Genomic DNA, 22,686 nt, shown 5'->3' on the forward strand with positions numbered 1-22,686 from the left:
CTCCCTTCTCTGGAGGGTCTGCCCAAACAGACCCGTCCAGGTACTAAGTAGGGCTCCTCTGAAGGAAGACCCCATGAGAGAGGGAGAACTAAGCCAGAAGGCTATGTCCACCCCCTCCCAAGGCTTTCAGGGCAGGCCCGAGGACCTATACCCTACCAGTCACACATGCAAAAACTGTGTACAAACATAAACATACAAAAAGTGACAAACATGAGTTTAAATAAAAAGAAATGATGATGAAGAGGGGTTATGGAGATGAAGAAAGCAGAGATGGGGAGGGAGGGGGTTTGATGAGGAAGGGTTATGAAGATGAGGATGGGGAAAAGATGAGTAGAGATTATGGAGATAAGGAAGGAGGGATGAGGAGGAGAGGTTATAGAGATATGGAAGGTAAAGTACATGAGAAGAAGGGGTTATGGAAATGTGGAAGGGAAGAAGATGAGGAGGTGGGGTTATGGAGATGAGAGAGGAGGAGGGGTTATGGAGATGAGGGAAAAGGAGATGAAGAGGAGGGGTTATGGAGATGAGAAGGGGGAGATGAGGAGGTGTTATGGAGACGAGGAAGGCGGAGATGAGGAGGGGGAAGAAATGAAGAAGGGTTATGAAGGTGAGGAGCAGGAGAGGAGATGAGGAGGGATTATGGAGATAAGGAAGGAGAGATGAGGAGGAGAGGTTATAGAGACATGGAAGGAAAGTAGATGAAAAGAGGTTATGAAAATGAGGAGGGGAAGGAGATGAGAAGGTGGGGTTATGGAGATAAGGAGGAGGAGAGGTTTTGAGTATGAGGAGGTATGGAGATGAGGATGAGTTATGGAGGTTTAGGGGTTAGTACTGGACACTGATCAGCCTTTCTCCACCTTTTTATTCCAGAATAACCCTTAACATTAATTATGGAGATGAGGAGCTGTGGTGATGAGGAGGCAGGAGGAGATGAGGAGAAGTTATGGAGACATGGGATGTGGAGATGAGGATGGATTATGGAAGTGAGGATAGGGGGGTAAGGAGGGTTTATTGAGATGAGGGGGGAGGAAAAGAGGAGATGAAAATGGGTTATGGAGATGAGGAAGTTGAAGATGATGAGGGAGGAAGAGATGATGAACAGTTATATAGATGAGGATTTCCTAAGAAACCTCAATACAGAAGTTCTGTGATTACATTATCTCTGAAAGTTATCTGGAAGCCCAGTGCTGCTCCAAATCAGCCCCAGGTCTTAGTGCTGGACTCCAACCGGCTTTCTCAAAAATTTTAGCCCAGAAACACTTGCTAAAACCAATTCCTTAGGGATCGGTAATAAAAATGACCCTTACATTGGTGGTCAGTGGGAAGAATGCCACCTAAAAAGATCATTGGTATCAAGCCACAGGCTCAAGTGGCATTGTGGCCTGAAACCATGCAAGCACCATCATATGGGAGGTCAATCATCCACAGGTCAAGGAACCCCTAGCAACTTTGGAAGGAACCTTAGGGGTGCACAGAACCCTGGTTGAGAATGGCTGACCTTGACTGTGGAACTTTGCTAATCTCCATCTCTAGCTGTTTAAAAGCCAACACTGTTCTGGAATAGTCCTGAATTTACAAACAGCAGCCGGGGCTTAAATGATTAATCGAAACCCAACTTCACTTTCTTCAGAAAATGTAAAAGATAAAAAAAAGTATTATTTATTATTATTTCAAGAATTATTATTATTATTATTATTAATATTATTATTATTATTAATAATAATGATAATAATAATAATAACAATAATAATAATAATAATAATGATAGTATATTATAATAATTATTTAACAATATTATTTATTATTACCACAAAGCAGGAACCACCTTAACCCCCCCTTTGAGAATTTAAAAAAGTATTCCGAAACTCTCCATAAATGACCTGACACCGGGACTTACACAAGAATAATATCTCAGCGGAGACACGGAAGGTGAGCTATTACGCTTTCCCAAACAGGGGCGAGCCTCCCCCAGCCCTATTGATTCAATAAGATAGTGCTTTAAAATGGGCCCAGGAAATCAATGATCCCAATCTGACACATCTACTACAATTATAAACAACGTTTTAATGCAAACGTGAAAATGAAATACTTATTCGTCTTGTTGCTAGGTAACGCTGGTTACATTTATCATCATCATTTGGAAACCCTTTTCATCTTTTTTTTTACTTTTTTTTACTTTTTTCCTAAAAAAACTAATCAAGTGTAACTCTGGTTCTTTTTTTTTTTTCCTGTAAACTGATGTTACATGCGTAATTGCCATACCAGTCATTTTCTAATTTATTGTTTCTAAACTTCCCATTTTTATCTGCAGACATCTATGATTTCTTTAACTGCTTCAGCCCCGGAAGAATTTACCCCCTTTCTGACAAGAGTACTTTTTGCGATTCGGCGCTGCGTCGCTTTAACTGGCAATTGCGCGGTCGTGCGACTTTGTACCCAAACAAAATTGACGACCTTTATTCCCCACAAATAGAGCTTTCTTTTGGTGGTATTTGATCAAAAAGATCGAAAATTTTGAAAAAAAAATGCATTATTTTTTACTTTTTGCTATAATAAATATCCCTCAAAAATATATAAAAAAAAATTGTCCTCAGTTTAGGCCGATATGTATTCTTCTACATATTTTTGGTAAAAAAAAAAATAGATTGGTTTGCGCAAAAGTTATAGCGTCTACAAAATAGGGGATAGATTTATAGCATTTTTATTATTTTTTTTTGTTAATAGTAATGGCGGCGATTTGCGATTTTTATCATGACTGCGATATTATGGCGGACACATCGGACAATTTTTACACATTTTTTGAACCACTGGCATTAATACAGCGATCAGTGCAATTAAAAATGCATTGATTACTGTAAAAATGTCACTGGCAGTGAAGGGGTTGACACTAGGGGGCAGTGAAGGGCTTAACTATGTTCCCTGGGAGTAGATTCTAACTGAAGGGGGAGGGACTAACTACAGGAAGTGACAGATCGGGGTTCCTAGCTAATAGGAACACACGATCTGTCACTCTTGTCAGAACAGAACAGGGAAGTGCGTGTTTACACACACACACACACTCGTCCCTGTTCTGTGTCTCCTGGTCACGATCGCTTGTAGCCGGCGCTCATCACGACAGTCGGCCACAAGCATCGGCACCCCCGCTGTGCAGCGCCCGCACGCATGCCTGCTATCCGGACCTCACGAGATCACATACAGTAACGTGATTTCACGCAGGGGAGCCAGCCTGCCGGCGGCTGGTCCAGCAGCGGTTAACTGACAAAAAACGTTAATGCAAATAAAAAAAGATAAAAATAAATAGACCATTTACAGATTTTGCTGCAATATTCACCTTTATTAAAGAAATTTGCCCAGCAGGACTTTCTTCTGCCACTAGATGTCCTCAGACTAAGGCAAGTATTAATCAATACACTTCATCCCGGACCAACCCCCAACCTGTGACTGGACAGTGAAAGGAGAAGCAGCACAGTGATGAGCTCACTTTCTTTCCTCTTTTCAACATGCTTCTTGTCAACACATGAACTAATTGTGCAGCTTCTTCCTCTCATACTCCAGCACTGCTGTACAATGGCTGTAAATGGGTGATACCAGGTCACAATGAGGTCTTCACACTGCTTGTATATATTTAAAAAATGCATTTAATAATGTATTGATGATTACAGAGCTGTATTAGTGGATGTCTTTTATATCTGCCTAGAATTCAGCTTTATATTATATATATTTTTTTCCTTTGCAGGGTAAAGAGTCAGATTTTTGCAGAATCCTCTCCTGTTTAGCAGTAACTGGCTATGTACAGAGAATAAGGTTTTAATATATGCAGCCTGTTGTATGAAGTATGGCATCCCCGGCATGCCCCCGTATCTGGAAACTTACTCCCTAGTTTAGAAATATAAGTTTATAAATATATTAGCAGCTTTGCCCAGTATGTGCATTACACGTGTTAAAGATGAACTCCAGCCTTCCCTTCCATTCAGCCTTGCACAGTTGTACGGGCTCCTCTCCTGGACTGAAATGGCTTACTCTGATTTCACTGCACACTGTGAGCTTCTCACAATGTGCATTAGAAGTTGCAGAGAGTCAAATACCACCTGTCTAATTTCCTGGCTGTAGGATGTCCAGCATCAGCTAACTCTTTACTCCCCAGCCTTACTGTCCCTGGCCTGCCTCTTTCATTCATTGGATATCATTTCTTTGAATCATGGGGACTCAGAAACACATGTAGGTGTTACCTATGCAAACAGCCTGCCTAGGAATGCCCTCTCCCCCAGTCTGACATCCACCCATCAAGGCATTATAATATTTGCCTAACTCCTCCCAAGAGCCGGCCCACTGCATACATAAGGGCTGAGGGCTCTTGAGAGGAGCGCCCTGATCACCCTGCCAGCCCCTCCCACCAGCCATGATCTGCCTGTGTCACCTCACATTTGGCTACCCATCACATTCGGCTACCCGCCGGAATGCGCATGCACGCCACCGCCATATGCGTTCCAACACAGGGCCCCTCATGGGCTCGCTTCGCTTGCCACGCTTCGGGCATGGCCTCGCTTCACTCGGCATTATTATAATCAAACTCTATGTCTACTTGGATAGTGGGGCTTCAACCTGGACTCAGGGGTGGAACGCATATGGTGGTGTCGCGCATGCGCAGTCCAGCAGGTAGCCAAATATGATGGGTCACCATATGTGGTGAAACACCTGCATTGCATAGAGAAGCACAGAGTCGGTTGTGTAATGAAAACAGAAAGATTTTGTTGCAAAATGTTGTCACAGGATGTTGATGAAGAGGCAAAGGAGAAATCAGGGAGGACAAAATATAAACAGATTAAACTTCAGTTTTAAATTACGTTATTGTTATTTAGTTTATATTTTATAATTATGTATTATAAACTAAAATTACTAAAAGGAGGCATTTACTTATATTTTATTTTTCCTGAACTCTGCAGATATTATCACTCTACTGCGCTCTGGATCGAAGAGATCAATTAGGAATGAATAAATGTTGGAGTCTTAGCCCTGGGGCAGTCATATGCTACTTTTCTTGATTAGTAAACTGCTGCATGTGCAAGCACCTCTTTTCTTCAGGTACATTTTCTTTTAATGACAGCTGTCCTTAACCCAGGGGTGGACTGACAACTCATGGGGCCCCCGGGCAATAGGAGATTATGGGGTCCCCAGGCAATCCGAGATTATGGGGCCACACAGTATACACACACACAGTATACGCATACATGTACACACAGTATACACAGACATGTTTCTATTGGCTGAGAAAATACTGGAGAGGTGGGGCAGCTATAATCTCTGGATTTTTGGACCAAAAGGATGTCGGTAAGGGACATTTCAGAGACAGATGTAAAAAAAAACACAGATTTTTATATACTGTCCCTTTTTTTTACTGAGGCTGGCAACCCTGATGGGGCCCCCTAGTGGCTCGGGGCCCTTGGGCAGTGCCCGAGTGGCCCAATGGTCAGTCCGCCCCTGCCTTAACCTTAAAGTCAATTTGTGGGCATTAAAAAAAAAAAAAAACATGTTAATGACACCTCTGCAACACAAGCACATTTCCCCATGATCTACCCCTTAAAAATACATCAATTTCATCAGATGGGCTGGGATCTCATATGCCGGGGCCCTCAAGGATAAGGCTGTGGCAGGCTTGGAATGAGCTTGGATCACGTGCTCGAGTCTTCAGAGCAAAGGCTATGATATAAGCTCAGATCTCATATTCTGGAATCTTCAAAGCACAATCTGTGATATAAGGATGAGCAAAAATGTCATGTTCTGGAGCCTTCAGAGCAAATGCTGTGATATAAGGACAAGCTTAAATCTCATGTTCTGGAGCCTTCAGAGCATAGGCTGTGATATGAGGATGAGTTCAAATCTCATGTTGTGGAGCCCGCGATATAAGGATGAGTTGGGATTTCACGTGCAGGAGTCTTCAAAGGGAAACGCTGTGTTTGGAGGTTGAGCTTGGATCCCATGTGCTGGAGCCTTCAGAGCAAAGGTTGTGATATAAGGATGTGCTCATTTCTCATATGCTGGAGCCTTTATAGTAAAGACTGTGATATAAAGTTGAGTTGCTATCTCATATGCAGGAGGCTTTAGAGAAATATCTGTGACTGGAAGTTGGGCTTGGATGTCTTGTACTGGAGCCTTCAGATTAAGGGCAGTGGCAGGAAAAAGCACTGGGATCTCATTTGCTGAAGCCTTTAGATTAAAGGCCCTTGCAAAAAGATGAGCTGGGATCTCAAGTTCAGAGCAAAGCTATGATATAAGTATGAGCTGGGGTCTTATATTAGTGCCATAAAAAATAAAGGGTGTGGTATAATCAGCTGGGATCTTATGTACTGGGGCCTTCAGAGTAATAGCTGTGGCAGGAGGTTAAGCTGGCAACCAGGGGCGGACTGACCATTCGGGCACTTGGGCACTGCCCCAGGGCCCCATGCCACTAAGGGGCCCCATCATGGTTGCCAGCCTCAATAAAACCAGGGACAGTATGTAAAAAGCTGTGCTTTTTTAAAAATCCCAAGGTTATACCTGCCCCGCCTCTTCAGTACCTTTGCAGTGTGTGTATGTGTATTCTGTGTGTGTATATTGTGTGTCTGTGTGTGTATACTGTATGTGTGTGTGTATACTGTGTGGCTCCATAATCTATTGCCAGGGGGCCCCATAATCTTCTCCTATTGCCCGGGGCCCCATAATCTCCTATTGCCCGGGGGCCCCATGAGTTGTCAGTCCGCTCCTGCTGGCAACTCATGTGCTGGGGCCCTCAAAGAAAAGCCTGTGGCAGGAAAATGAGCTTGGGTCCTATGCTAGACTGCCTTAAGAGCAAAAGCTGTGGTATAGGAATGAGCAAGAATGTGAGAGAACCTTCAGTACAAAGGTTGTGATATAAGGATGAGCTGGGAGCATTTCTCTGGAGTCTCCAGAGAAATGCCTGTGACAGGAGGTTGAGCTCATGTGCTGGAACCTTCAGATTTAGCGCTCATGCAGAAAGGTGAGCTGGGATCTCAGGTTCAGAGCAAAGGCTGTGTCCTGAGCTAGTTAGGGTCTCATGTGCTAGAACCTCCTAAGTTACTATAAGAGACTGAATTAGGAACTCATAAGCTGCAGTCTTCTAAGCAGAGGTTGCCGCAGGAAGCTGAATTTGGAACCCATGAGCCAGGGCCTTCTGCACAGAGACTGCCATAAGAGGCTGAGTTGGGAACTCATAAGCTTGAGCCTTCTGAGCAGATGTTGCCAACAGAGGCAACTAATGAGCTGTAGGCTTCTAAACAGGGATTGCTGAAGAAGACTGAGTTTTTAACTCATGAGCTGTAAACTTCTGAGCAGATGTTGCCACAGGAGACTGAGTTTGGAACCCATGAGATGAAGCCTTTTGCGCATAGATTGACACAGGATGCTGAGTTGGGTACTCATGAGCTGGAGTCTTCTGAACAGAAATCACTACAAAAGGCTGAGTTGGGGACTCATGAGCTGGAGCCTTCTGAGCAGAGGTTGCCAATGGCGGATGAGTTGGCAACTAAAGAGCTGGTGGCTTATAAACAGAGATTGCTGCAAAAAGACAATTTTCAAACTCATAAGCCGGAGACTTCTGAGCAGAGTTTGCCACATCAGGTTGAGTTAGGGACTCATGAGCTTGAGTCTTCTAAGCAGAGGTTGCTACAAGAGGCAGAGTTGACAACTAATTAGCTGGATGCTTCTAAACAGGGATTGCTGCAGAAGGTTGAGTTTTGAACTCATGAGCTGGAACCTTCTGAGCAGAGGTTTTTACAGGAAGCTAAGTTCGGAACCCATGAGCAGGAGCCTTCTGCACAAAGATTGCCACATGAGTTGGGAACTCATGAGCTGGGAACTCATGAGCTGGAGTCTTCTGAACAGAAATCACTACAAAAGGCTGAGTTGGGAGCTCATGAGCAGGAGCCTTCTGAGCAAAAGTTGTCAATGGAGGATGAGTTGGCAACTAAAGAGCTGGAGGCATATAAACAGAGATTGCTGCAGAAGGCTGAGTCTCAAACTCATGAGCTTAAGCCTTCTGAGGTTGCCACAGGAGGATGAGTTGGGGACTCATGGAGCTGGAGTCTTCTAAGCAGAGGCTGCCACAGAAGAGTAAACTTGGAACTCATGAGCTGGAGAGTTCAGAACAGAGGCTGTAGCAGAAAGACAAGATGGGATCTCAAGTGGAGAACTCTTCTGAGTCTCAACTGGAGGTCAACCAGGGATGTCAAATACCGGAGCCTTCTGAGTAAACACTATAGCAGATGGGCAGAGCTGAGAAAGTACTAAAGCCTTCCAAGCAAAAGCCACGGCAGGAGCCTGAGTTGTAAAGTCGGCTACAAAGTTCTCATTGCTGGAGTCCATGAGACATATAAGAAGTCAGTGGGTGATTCAGCCTAACAGAGTACACCCATAAATAAAATATCAGTTTTTGGAAGCCTAACCCTTAAACAAAACACACCAAGTGAACCGCAATTCATCTTCAGATCTTTGCAGACTTTCAAGGGAGCTCCACATTAATGATTACATTTGCTGGGCATGTTTAACATTCTGGAAAACATGCGTACTATTTAGTAACACGGCTTCAAATGAATTTCCGAACCCAGAAAATATTATAGTTTCAAAAATCCAAACTCCCTCTGGGTTCCCTTTTAAAAATCAAAGTAGCAGTTCCGTTGCCGGTGCATGAAATTATAAAGTGGATTTATGGGCAATGCATACAAATAATATTTGCATAAATTTAATTTGTAGCATAAAGTCGAAGAGTAAACAAAAGGGCAATTTAGAAAATTATGGAAGGCAGGAAAGGCATAGAATCCGAGCGGCAATCTCGCATCAGGAAGGTGGGAGAGGGAGATGTGATGGATGCTTATCAAGAGATCATGCCAACAAATAATTACACCAAATTAGTCAAAAGCAAAATTCAGGCGCTTTTTTAAAGGTGTAACATAATTGAGCATGAGTTAGGTGACCACACCATGGGCTTGTTCCAGGGCAGCAACTGAAAGCCTAGAAGGCACAGCCAAGCAATTAGCTTTTTAAAAAAGAGGTCAGCAACAGCAGTCCCTGTATTTTTCTGATGACAGGTTCCCTTTAAAGCCTCTTCACATATTCTCGCCTTTAACGCTGTGAATTTTTAAAGCAGATTTTGGAAATATTGTTTAATGTCTCAGAATTTTAAGGACATTATAAAGATTGATGCTGTGGGAGGGAGAAAAAAAATGATTTTTCTTTTTCGTGTTTACAATGCTTCCCGAAATACCATCCCTATTTGTCGCTTTTATGTTACTCAGCGCCGACTGGCAATATATATACGCGATGTGAGACGTGGTTTAATGGCGGCGTTATTTTGTCTCGCGTGACGCACGAGCCACAGTAAAGGCAAAGTCAGCTAAGACCGGGAAACTGATTGCGTGGCAATGAAATCGTGAAGTGTTTTAATCAACATTTTTATTGGTAATTCTTTTTATTATGATGATGTGATGATTTTTCGCACTCGCTGCCTTAAAATGAACATATTGAGATGTAAGGAACGGCGATTAAAATTGCCTTGTTTCATTGTTAATTGCATCATACGCAAAACGCTTCATAACATAAAGTAAAAATTGGCTTTTTTTGTAAAAATTTTATTTTGTTTTTCTTTCTGAAAATTTGTTCTAATGTTTGTTTGTTTTTTATATTACACTTTTGGAAGATTCTAAACGCTGTACTAATAATGAGCTTCCCCTGTAGTAGGGGGATGTATGCACACAGACTTCTTTTAGGACAGATATGATGTATTTAATTAATATGTATTGTATTTAATTAAAAAATAAGACAACAGTAAAGTTAGCCTTTTTTTTTTTTTATATTGTGAAAGCTAATGTTACGCCAAGTAAATTGATACTCAACATGCCACACTTCAAAATTGCGCCTGTTCGTGGAATGGCGACAAACTTTTACCCTTAAAAATCTCCATAAGTGGTATATTTTTGCGCTACAGCGGAGGTCTAGGGCTAGAATTATTGCTCTCGCTCTACCGATCCACATGTGTGGATTTAATACCGTTTTCATATGCGGGGCGCGTTTAAAAAAATGTTTTCTTCTTATTTATTTTACCTTTTATTTATTTTTTTTACACTGTTTAAAAAAAAAAAATGGTGTCACTTTTATTCCTATTACAAGGAATGTAAACATCCCATGTAATAGAAAAAAAAGCATGACCGGTCCTCTTAAATATGAGATCTGGAGTCAAAAAGACCTCAGATCTCATATTTACACTAAAATGCAATAAAAAAAATGGCCCTTTAAGATCTATGGGCGGAAGTGAAGTTTTGACGTCGCTTCCGCCCTGCAGTGTCATGGAGACGGGTGGGGGCCATCTTCCCCTCACTCGTCCCCATGCACAGCCATGGGAAGGATCCTTGCTTGATGCAATCCGGCAAACTCAGTTCTACTGTAGTCACATAGACCTCAAGTGGCCGAAGTCCTATCCGGAGGCAAACAATAGAGAAAAAAATATGTAAACAAAGGGAGGGAAGACAAAGCAATAAAGAAGGTAGTGTGCCCCATCCTAGAAGGTAAGTACTCCAGAAAAATGTATTTAATTCAGGGGTCCCAGGTTTTGTCAAATGCCCCATACACACATTGGAAAATTCGGCCAGCAAAAGACCAATGGGAGCTTTTGGTCGGAAAATGCGACCGTGTGTATGCTCCATCTGACTTTTGCTGGGCGAATTCCCTCCAGCAAAAGATTGAGAGCAGGTTCTCAATTTTTTCAGTCGGAAAAAGTTCCGATCAGAAATTCTAACCATCTGTACAAATTCCGACGCGCAAAATTCCTACGCATGCTCGGAAACAATTCAACGCATGCTCGAAAGCATTGAACTTCATTTTCTCGGTTTGTCGTAGTGTTGCACGTCACCGCCTTCTTGACAGTTGAAAGTTCAGAAAATTTTTGTCTGATCGTGTGTATGCAAGCCAAGCTTGAGCGGAATTCCGTCTGAAAAACCATCCAAGTTTTTTCCGATGGAAAATCCGCTTGTGTACGTGTACGGGGCAAAACATACCAATTTTATCATTCAAAAACGCAGATAGCATTCATTCAAAATTACCCAAGATAGCTTGGATTTTAACAGGTTGAAGGGAATCATAGGTGATTTCCAAGACCTGGCTCTGGAAATTCTTGCTGCAACAAATATAAAGGCTATGAGCCTCCTCATGTGTCTCAACGTCCCCTCCACCTGATGCCCCAACAATGCCTGTAGAGGGGACTTAATGAGGTTCACTTGAGTGAGTGAGTATATGAAGTTAAATGTATGAATCCAGAACCTCCTCACTTTTGGAGAAGTCCACCACACATGAAACATAGTGAACATGAACATAGTGTCCTCTACTCTGCACCCTCTGAAGCACTGAGGCAAAACATACAGGACATAGTCCGCCACTCTCGCTGGCCCAATATACCACCTACAGGTACAGGTGACCTTGTAGTTTTCCTCAACCAGTGATGTATTAATATATGATTTGGATGCACCTTGTTCCAACTTACTCCACTCATCAACTGTCAAGCTCTCACCCAGATCTTGCTCCCATTTATGCATGTAGAATAATTTTTCAGGAAAAAGAGGACAATTGACCATATTTTAGATACAGTGAACCTCGGACTGGAGCGAAGGTTCATCTTCTAACAGGACAAAAACCCTAAGCACACAGCCAACATAACAAAGGAGTGGCTATGGGAAAACTCTGTGAATGTCCTTGAGTGGCCCAGCCAGAGCCCAGATTTAAACCGGATTGAACATCTCTGAATATGGCTGTGCACCAACACTCCCCATCCGACCTGATGGAGCTTAAAGTGGTTGTAAACTCAATTTTTTAACTTTTACCTACAGGAAAGCCTATAATAAAGCTTACCTGTAGGTAAAAAAAATATCTCCTAAACCTGTACGGTTTAGGAGATATTCCCCTCGGTATGTGCCGCTGACTGCAGTGGCGCATGCGCACAAGGGGATTCTCGGCCTGAAAATCTGGCAGTGGCCGACCGGCCGGAACGAAATCTCACGCGCGCATGCGCGGGAGTGACGATATCGCGGGTCCGGCCACTCACAGCGCCGGAGCCGCGATACCCGGAAGAAACGCAGAGGGAGCATGTCAGCTCCCTCGGCGTGGATCGGGCCAGATGTCGGGGCCTCGTTCGAAGGTAAGTATTTCATAATGAGCTAGTATGTGGTGTGCATACTAGCTCATTATGCCTTTTGCTTTGCAGGTTTAAAAAAAAAAATTTTTGCGGGTTTACTACCGCTTTAAGAGGTCCTGCAAAGATGAATGGAAGAAACTGTCCAAAAACAGGTGTGCCAAGCTTGTAGCATCATATTCACAAAGACTTGAGGCCAAATGTGAGAATTGGTGCCAAGCGTGCTTCAACAAAGTTTTGAGGATGAAGACCAATTTTTATTTATTTTTTTTAAATCAAAAGTTGATTGTCCAAAGATTGTACAGCCAGATTGAGTTTAACATATTGTTTCCCTGGAGTTCAGTTTGAAAGACGTGGTTTACAATATTTACATGTTATCTATGCTTAGATTGTTTTTCTTCTGCCATCAGTAACTCTTTACAGCACAAAAGAAAAAAAAAAAGACAAAAAAAGTGTTTGCTGTGGCATTGCGGCGCTGCATGACAGAGAGTAATGGGCTCGACCTTTAATTCATACATGATCCTGTCACACTGTAACAACAAAAGCATCTGGATAAAGGAGTAGGTCATCAGGACGCCCGGTGACAGACACAAAACTAGATGTCTACAAACTTCCAGGAAGACATCTGCCGCGCTGACGGTGGAAATTCTGCTACGCTGAGTTTGTAAATAATTAAAGCCGAACTCAAGACAGATGTACAAAACATATTCCTTCGCTCATTAAAGTGTATCTAAAGTCAATCGCTAAAATCTGATAGAAGCTTTTATATGTTAACAAACTTCATAGGTTGTTTTCAATATTTTGAAATTTGTAGCTTTCATTAAATAATACCTGGTGATCCTGCAATGAAGGTCCTTGTTCAGTCACTTCCTGTTACATGGTGACAACGCTCTGTTCCTGTTTCCCAATAGTGCTCTTGCATTGTCATGCCCTGTCACAGGCCTTCTGATGGAGTAATGTAGAAAAAAATGATCCGCACTCCGGTTGCTTCTTTTAAAATGTCTTAATTTTATTGAATAGCCACAGTGAACAAACGCATATTAAGTCAGTTGATGTGTTTCAGCCTATAAGGCCTTAGTCATAATCATGGTTATGACTAAGGCCTTATTAGCTGAAATCCGTCAACTGACTTAATCTGCTTTTGTTCACTGGTTCTATTCAATAAAATGAAGACATTTTAAGAGCAACAACTGGAGTGCGGATCATTTTTTCTACATTACTCTACTCAGCCAGTGACTGTGGATCAAGCACCTGGGAGCTCTGCTATCTACGTGGTATATGGGTAGTAGCACTGAGATGAGTTTTCTGTTTATACTTCTGATGGAGTCTACAGGTGGCCATTTCAACACACATTAAGCAGACATTGTCCACTGTTGTCACCATCAGTTAACCAACCTTGAGAAATGTCACGCAGTCATCACTAGATTGCATGTATAGTCATTGTTGTCTAAATGTGTGCACTTCATCATCACTGTAACTGCACATCACTGCTCATTAGGACTGGCATCCTAATAGGGACAACTGTGAACCATGCCTGTGCAATGTGTGTTGACAAAACGGCTTGTAGTCTCTACCAGGGGTGCAAAAAAAGGTGACAACACAGGAGCACAAGTGGGAAGCAGTTGTCATTCCATATTAGGAAGTCTCTGAAAAAGAAGCTCCATGGCAGGATCACCAAGGATTATTTTAATATAAGCTGAAGGTATAAAAAGGAGTATGCAGCTACAAAGTCCTTATGCGCTGGTACCTCGTCCCTGCCAAAATCTTTAAATACCTGGCCAAGTACCCCCCCCTACTGCTTTCACGGCACCCATCACCACATTTGGTGGACCCATCCACTGGCCAAAGCATTCTGGACTGAAATTTTCCATATCCTCCTCACACTGTTTAACAGCTCACTAGACCCGAACCCAGCAACGACCTTACTCAACAACAAAACCTTTGGAAGTGACTCGCCTACAATTTAAACTCCACTTGCAGGTTACCACCGCGGCGTAGCAAAGCATTGCCAAGGCCTGAAAAACTCCCCATCTTAATATTGTAGATACCAAAAACAGGGTCCCCAGGGCCATGATCCATGCCAAAATAGAAGCAGTCTTCTTGGACAGAACCAAAAAATATGGATGCTTGTGGAAGCCCTGAGTATTATCTCCCCTCCTATTTTTGACAAATCTTTATGGTCCCCTTGAGCCCACCGAAATCAGAACATCAGGGCCACCCTGATATGGATCTTCAATTCCCCCCTATACCCTCTCCCGGGATTTTCTTCCTTCCTTCGATCTCCCCTCTCGTCTGTTTGCTCTCTGTTATTCCTTTTTATACTACCCCCGCCCTCTGGCTTTCTGGACTTATTTTCCTTTCTTTTTCTCGTTCTACCTAGTTTCCCCACCTTTCCTCCCCTCTACCTCCTCTCCTCTTCTGTCAGATCTCATATGTACTAGCTCCCCTGACTTGGGAATAACTCATTTTAAGAAATGCAAATTGCTCTGATCTCAGCCACACCTGATCCTTTAGGAATTAGAGTTTTAAGATATGCATAGTATCCCCTCCCGTCTCCATCCTCCGCCACCCTCTGGTTTTCCAGCATCTTTTCTTCATTTCATATATTGTTAGATGCCTATCGCATGCTGAGTTTCATGTTATCACCCACTGTTATTAGCACCCTGAAGGTTCTCTCTTCCAGGTGCCTGCAGCATCCCCTAGCCTCAGCAACCAGGTTACTATGCAACCATTACACATTTATAAGTCCTATCATTGTTTCTCCCTATACATCTTTGTGGGTTGCGATCCAGTCGACGTGTTGTATTTTTGTAAATTTTTTTATGGCTCCCTTTTCTGGGGGCTAATTTGTATATGCTAATACTCTATGTATGTCTCCTTTAAATCTTGTTAATAAAATATTTGAACAAGAAAAAGGAGTAGGCAGGAAAGGAAGCTGCTTCAGGCACAGTGTTTTCATGGGGGGGGGGGGGGTGTTGGGCAACCTATGGCTAGTTGCATACCCTCCTTGTTGCCAGAACCACAGCCTGTCAGCGGGCCACCTGTCCCCAGGAACTGCTGCATTAGGCATCATGAGCAGGCATTGTAGATCAATTCCTCCCCTGTTGCAGATCAGAAGCAGATCTGTCATTAGTATGGAAGTCCCATAGTTCTGCTTCTTTGGCCACATGAAAGGGGGAAATTAATCTTCCCAGCAGGTGCCCGTACAAATAGCAGGTCTGTAGTAAGTGGGGAAAGGGAATATTTGCAACATTTAGTCCATCCTGTGCCCACTTCCCCTGCCCACTGAGAGCTTCCATCCAGCTGCAGATATACCCTAACCTCCGACAGTGAACTTCAGCTTTCATAGTGCTCCCATGTGCCCTAGAAACAGCCAGAGTGCCCTCCAGCCCTCTGCAGTGCCCTCCAACCTTCTACGGCACCCTTTGTGTGTTGCAGAGCCTCCATCTCCCCATATTGCTATCATCCTCCAACAGTGTCCCACTGTGCCCCTAACCTCCCACAGTGCCTCTCAGCCCCTAAAGTACCCTCCAGTCTCCCACAGAACCTGCAAAGCCCTTAGCCCCCTCCAGAGCCCCCAACCCCCACAGTTGTCCTCAGCACCTTCCAGAAACCTCATCTCTCATGAGGCCACCAAATTTGCTGCAGAGTCACCTAATGTCCTTCAGACACTCCATTCCTGCAATGACACTCAGCCCCATCTACAGCCTTCAAGCCACCCAGCCCCATCTAGAGCCCATAGTGCACCAAACACCATATTTTACATTTCCATGCTTACATTATATAAACAGTATAAAGTATAAAAAAAACATTTTCCAGCTGGGGCATAGAAGATTTTGGAAGAATGGATTGGTCCGCTTATCTCACTAAGCCTGAGAACCACTGCTCTAGAAGTTTGATTGTTCATTGTTATTTTGAGACCTCCTTATTGTGCTGCCTTTTCCTTCCTTCTTCATGAGCTTTTCTTGATTAGCCACTCTCTCATTCTAGGAGTTGCTTGTCACTCCATTGAGGCCCAGGCTTATGCCAGCATACTCTTCTCCCAGCTCTTTCTTATGATGGTAGTACCCAACGAGCATACAACAGAGGCTAGACTGGAGCAGGCAAGAAAAAACAGGGAGCTGGGGGACAATGAGCTAGAACAACTGCAAGAAGAGCAGAGGGCAATGGGGATGAAGGAGTCCAGGTCAGCAGTGTTAGGAAGCTGAGCTTGTACAGTTAGAGGAGATGAGCAGAGGAAAGACCAAGGGTGTGACGGGAGGAAGACAAAGCTGTGTTTGTGGTCTGTTACATACTACAGGTGTACTTTAATCAATGCTCACACTGCACAGTGTAACGCTTACCGCTTCCACACTGCTATGTATAAAGCGTGGAATATACTCTGCTCACATAATAAATGCAGCAAATATAATACTTTTACTACCTACATATTGTACATTGCACACATAATATACATTTAAAACCACACTTTTTCATAGTATGTTGTGATATGGGGGGTGTTTATCTCAGTGGTGGTCATACAAACACATCCGTGCATTGGTTGCACAAAATAAACCTCATGGACTCTAAGGCAGACTCATCATGTAGAATAAACAAATATATTTTTATATCAATATCATTAAAATGGAAAGATAAAATTGAGAACATATATATATATATATATATATATATATATATATATATATATATATATATATATATATATATATTCATATAACATGGACCAAAACATTGGTACATTAAAATATCAATACCCTAAACACAAAGTCATGGCATCCAAAGAGCTACCCTTGTCCATTCCAGGTTAGCTCCCATGACCAATTGTGGTGAGACCCAACATGTTTTGGACTTTTTGAGTCCTCCCTTAGGAATTTATGGCTGGGTATTGTTTTAAGCACCAGATGAAAAAATGGTATATGTAAAATACAATGCAATAGTTCCTGCTGGGAAGGGCAGCCCCCAAATGAGCCCCGCGAGAGATGGGCAGGTGAAGAAACGTCTGTGTTTAGGGTATTGATATGTAATGTACCAATGTTTTGGTCTATGTTATATGTACATGTCTATTTTTGTACATTTCTATTTTTTATCTTTCCATTTTAATGATATTGATGTCAAAATAAAAATATATATTTTATTCTACATGATGAGTCTGCCTTAGAGTCCATGAGGGGTATGATGTGCAACCAATGTATGACTATTAATATGGACCTTGGCTAATTCCCCCCAGTCACTCTTCAGCATCACCGCTGCTCTTGACACTGGTCCCTCAGACCTGGTTTTTTGAACTCTCTTGGCTCTTCAGCCTTGTAGACTGCAGTACCCTGATGGGCAAGCCCACTCCTGGCCTCTAGATAGCAGATTTCCTGGCACCCCAGACTCTCTCACTCCGCCAAGTATCACAGACCCGCTCAGCACTGTGGATTCTCCTAGTTGCCTCAGCTTTCCCTGTCTTCCAGACTTGCTATGTTGTCCTGACTTCCTCATTCCTATGTGCAAGGAATCTTTTGGCAGAAATGTCTTTTGGCAGAAATGCACATCCCTCTTGGCTGGAGCACACATGGCCCTCTTCTGACAGGGTCGCTGAGGTATACCCAGGCCTTGCTTATAACGAGTATTCAAACCTGTACACTCACTCAACCTGCAGGTCTCAAATAAGACCTGGACACAAGATTAGAAACTTTTTGAAATCTCTCCAACATGTAGTATTGTCTCTACACATGCTTCCATAAACATGTAGACACTGCAACATACTACATGTGCAATTCACTCACTGTTCATTTAATATATTTATACACTGAAGGCCGAGATGATAAAGGGTGGCAAAAGGGGCAGCTGTGAGAAAAGTCAGTTTGGACGTATTTAAATCTATTTTATTTTGAAATGTTTAAAAAATGTTATTGTCTTGAAAAGACATTGACTCATGCGTAATAAACCAGCGAGGAGGGTGGCACAGTTTGGTATCTTCGCCCTAAGCACTGGACGACCTTGTCCTGGCACTGCCTGCAGCTACAGAGGTTAATGAGGGGATTGTTTGTTTAAAGTACTTTTACTGTTTGTTAGGATATGTAAATAATTTAGTTTGCATAGTCTCCGCACAGGTTCACTTTAAGTTTTGGATAGCGTGCAGAAGGGTTACAACCACATTTCGATTTTTACTGCAGTCTCCAAGAGATTTTTCCTGAATCCTGACCTATGCTAAAGTGGTGACCTTATAGCTGTATATCTGCAATATGAAATTATCTAAGACAATGTTTCCCAACCAGGGTGCCACCTGGGTTCCCCGTGTTGCTAAGAACAAGTGACCCAATTTGCCCTGGATTTCCATGGTGCAGCCAGGCCAACAACCACCAGCACCACAACACACAATGACATGCCAGAGGTGGGACACACGGTATCATTTATTGCTATTGTGATGGTGGCTGTCTCTTCAGCATCATGGCAAGTGGTGTAGGGACTCATGTATAGGGGCCTTTGATGTATGGGGGCATCGCTGATGTGATTATTGACTCTCATGTATGGGGAGCTCTGATATGATGGTGGGCCTCTGACTTGAAGGGAAACTCTGATGTGATAGGGGATCTCTGACATGATGAGGAACCTCTGATATTATGGGAGGCCTCTGATGTGATGGGGGACCCTGATGTGAAGGAGGAGCACTGACATGATGACAGACCTCTGATGTGAGATGGGGACTCTGATGTGATGGAGGGAATCTGATGTAAATGGCTCTTCTGTAATGGGGAGACATCTAATGTGATGGGAGGATCTCTGATGTAAAGGGGGAAAACTGATATGATGAGGAACCTATGATGTGATGGGGGGCCTTTGATGTGATGAGGGCCTCTGATGTGATAGGGGGACCCTGATGTGATGGGGGGGGGGGGGTGGAACTCTGATTTGATGAAGGGATTATTATGTAAAGGACTCTTCTGTGATAGTGAGACTGCTGATGTGATGGAGACCTCTGAGGTGATAGGGGGACCCTGATGTGATGGGAGGGACTCTGATGAGATGGAGGGATTCTTATGTAAAGTGCTCTGCTGTGATGGGGAGACTTCTGATGTGATGGAGACCTGTGATGTGAAGGGGTCTTCTGGTGTGAAGAGAGACCTCTGATGTGAAGGAAGACTTCTAATGTGTGCATCATCCCAGGCTCAGGTTTCCCATTGATAGGTAACAGGATTTTTATATTTTAAACTGGAGTGCCTCACGTTTTTTTCATAATTTTATAGGGTCCTGAAAAAAAGGGGGGCTGTGTGATTGGATGTGATGTGTGAGGGGGGCTCTGCTGTGATGGAGGGGCTCTAATGTGATGAAAATACTCATGTATAGGGGGCAGTGCCGCGACAAGGTCATCCAGCGCCCAAGGCAAAGATGCCAAACTGCGCCCCCCCCTTTCCCTTAGGTTTAGGCTCAGGGTGCCCCATACCCCTGCAATATACCATTGCGCCAGGGGCAGCCACTCCTCCTGCCCACCCCTTGTCCCGGCCCTGATAGGGGGCATTTGATGTATGGGGGCATCGCTGATGTGATAATGGGCTATCATGTATGGTGAGGCTCTGATGTGATGGAGCCTCTGACGTGAAGCAGGAACTCTGATGTGATGTGGGACCTCTAATGTGATGGAGGAACCTCTGATGAGAAGGGGGGACACTGACATGCCGAAGAACCTCTGATGTGATAGGGGGCCCCTGATGTAATAGGGGGATCCTGCTTTGATGGGAGACTCTGAAGTGATGGAGGGAATCTGATGTAAAGGGCTCTGCTGTGATGGGCAAACCTCTGATGTAATGAAGATCTCTGACATGAAGGGAACCTCTAATGAGAAGGGGGCTTCTGTATAGGTTGGCCTCTGATGTGATGGGGGGACTCTGATATGATGGAGGGAATCTGATGTAAAGGGCTCTAATGTGAAGGGGGCTTCTGATTTGATAAGGGGACCTCTGTTGTGAACAGGGACCTCTGATGTGAAAGTAGCCTTCTGATGTGTGCATCGTCCCAAGCTCAGGTTTCCCATTGATGATAAGTAACATTTAGGCTTTTTAAATTTTAGACTGTGGTGCCTTGAGATTTTTCATATTTTTATAGGATCATGCAACGGTAAAATGATTGAGAAAGGTTACTGCAGCAGCAGATTTGGGATGAGATTTGGTGATGTCACTTCTGTGCTACTCATTGTTCTCTTTGCTGGATGCTTTAACACAAGGAAGCAAAGCCCTGCTTCTACCAAGGTGGCTGACTCTATACAGAGACAAAGTGCAGGTCAAGGCATAATAAGTCAGTAATAGGAAAAGGTCAGCCTGGTGAGAGAGCACAGGAAAAAAAGGGTAACTAGTCCTCTGCCCTCTTTTTTATGAGCATAGCTTCCAGAGTTCAGTCCCTTTTTAAAGCGGGAGTCCGCCGGGAGTCCACCGTTTTTTTTTTTTAAAGCCAGCAGCTACAAATACTGCAGCTGCTGACTTTTAAAATAATGACACTTACCCGCCCAGCGCGCGCCGCGATGTCGGCACCCGAAGCCGATCTCTCGATCGTCTCTCAGGTGCTGCCGCCGCCATCTTGGGTATGGGAATCAGGAAGTGGAGCCTTGCGGCCTCATTTCCCGGTTCCCTACTGCGCATGCGCGAGTCGCACTGCGCAATAAGGATGGTCCCCGCTGTCTCTGGGATCCGTGTGTTTCCCAGTAGGCAGCGGGGGACCTTCGGAAAGGGGCGTCGATTCTGCGGAAAAAGGGGCGTAACTTCTGCAGAATCTACGCCCGAAGTGGGTGCAGATACCTGTACTGTACAGGTACCTGCACCCCCCTCCCCCCTGAAAGGTGCCAATTGTGGCGCCGGAGGGGGGGAGGGTTCCAATGAGCGGAAGCTCCACTTTAGGATGGACCTCCGCTTTAAGGGAAACACAAGCACTTGAATGGAAGGAAACTCTCACAATACAGACAACAATAGAAACCTAACAGAGACTCTTAAAGAAGAACTCTGGGCAACATTTGCCCGCACTGCATGGGTTAACTGCCTAATTTTGTGTAGGGGATAGCAGAACAGAGATATACTTACCAATCCGCCAATCTTCCAAGCGCAAGACCTGTCCCCGCCTCCCTCCGCTAGCAGTCTTGTGAATGGACTGTTCCTGACGTCATCATGCCCATATACCAGCTCTGAATGTGAGGATGGCAGGAACAGTCTAGGAGCTTTTTTTTCTCCAGATGATTGAAGTATCAGGTAAGTATAATTTTTCCGAGCAGTTAACCCACAGCCCCAGTGCAAAAAAAAAAAAAAATGTTTGGCTAGAGTTCCACTTTAACAATAAAGGTTAAAAAAATGTAAATTCACTAAAAATATAAGAAAATTTCTTTTTATATCTGCCAATTAACAGGCAAGCCTATTCTGTTGTGTACATTCCCAGGAGAGCGGTGTATAGCCATCTCCAGTACAAGTGCATATTGCCTGAGACTTTTGTATGCGGACAGTGAAAAGGCGGCTCTGGGAGCCAATGTCATTGTGTGTTTCTCTTCTCTCTAGGGCTCTGGGAGAGGACAGATAGAGGCTGCTCAGTATTTAACTTTCAGATAACCACACACAAAGTACATGAATTTCTCTTCCAGCTGCTGTAAGTTCAATCCACTTCTGCTGCGCACACGCCGCTGTGCTCCACCAAATCTCCCGCTCTGCAGACCTCATTTACAAAATACAACAAAACTCCAATGTCACTAATTAAAAGGCGAAATACTCCACTGGTTCTGTTTTGTTTGGTATATGACAGCTCCCGAATAAAATGTCTTGTAATTTCCCGTCTTTGAGAAATGCCTTTACTTCTTCAGGGAAGACGCTTGGACGTTATTTGGATAATTCCAGGGACAATATGTACTAATGTATCCATAGGTTATCCTAATTAGAAAGACTTGTTTTTTGCTGTTCTTTGAACGTTCGGTAGAATATTTGAGACAACATTCGTCTGTTAAGCTTAAAGGGCTAGTTCACCAAGAAAGTGTGCCAAGTGGGATGAGTCAGCTCTTGGTTTTTGGCACTCACACTTGGCACGGTGTGCCCGTGTTCACTTGTCTCCCTTTCTCACTCCCTCGCTGGTCTGTACTCACACTGGGCTATACGGAAGTGCTGAAAAAATGATCCGCACTCCGGTTGTTGCTCTTAAAATGTCTTCCTTTTATTGAATAGCCACAGTGAACAAATGCAGATTAAGTCAGTTGATGTGTTTCAGCCTATAAGGTCTTAGTTATAACCCTATACATAAGTGCTCTTGGACACATTTACATTATCACCTCTGCCAACCGGACCACTGTAATCCCTGAGGCACAAATGAACTGTACCCACAGTACATGTAACCATTCCCGAGCATGGTTTGGAGCACTCACACTACACACCAGATCAAGAGGTGAACCGTGCCTAGACATGGTTTGGAGCACATAAAATACACAAATTAACTGTGCCAAGAGGGTGAACAGGGCCTGGGCATGGTTTGGAGCACTTACACTACACAAAGCAGACCAAGGGGGTAAACAG

General features: G+C 43.7%; 1 protein-coding gene across 12 annotated transcripts in view; it reads right to left on the bottom strand.

Moving 5' to 3' along the window:
• The window catches only part of CAMTA1 (calmodulin binding transcription activator 1), a 2,106,456-nt gene that overhangs the window by 1,452,723 nt on the left and 631,047 nt on the right, over positions 1-22,686 (bottom strand). The window lies entirely within an intron of this gene.

Source organism: Lithobates pipiens, unplaced genomic scaffold (assembly GCF_037356315.1).
Source record: "Lithobates pipiens isolate NorthernLeopardFrog02 unplaced genomic scaffold, aLitPip1_a1.2 Scaffold_27, whole genome shotgun sequence".
NCBI lineage: Eukaryota > Metazoa > Chordata > Amphibia > Anura > Ranidae > Lithobates > Lithobates pipiens.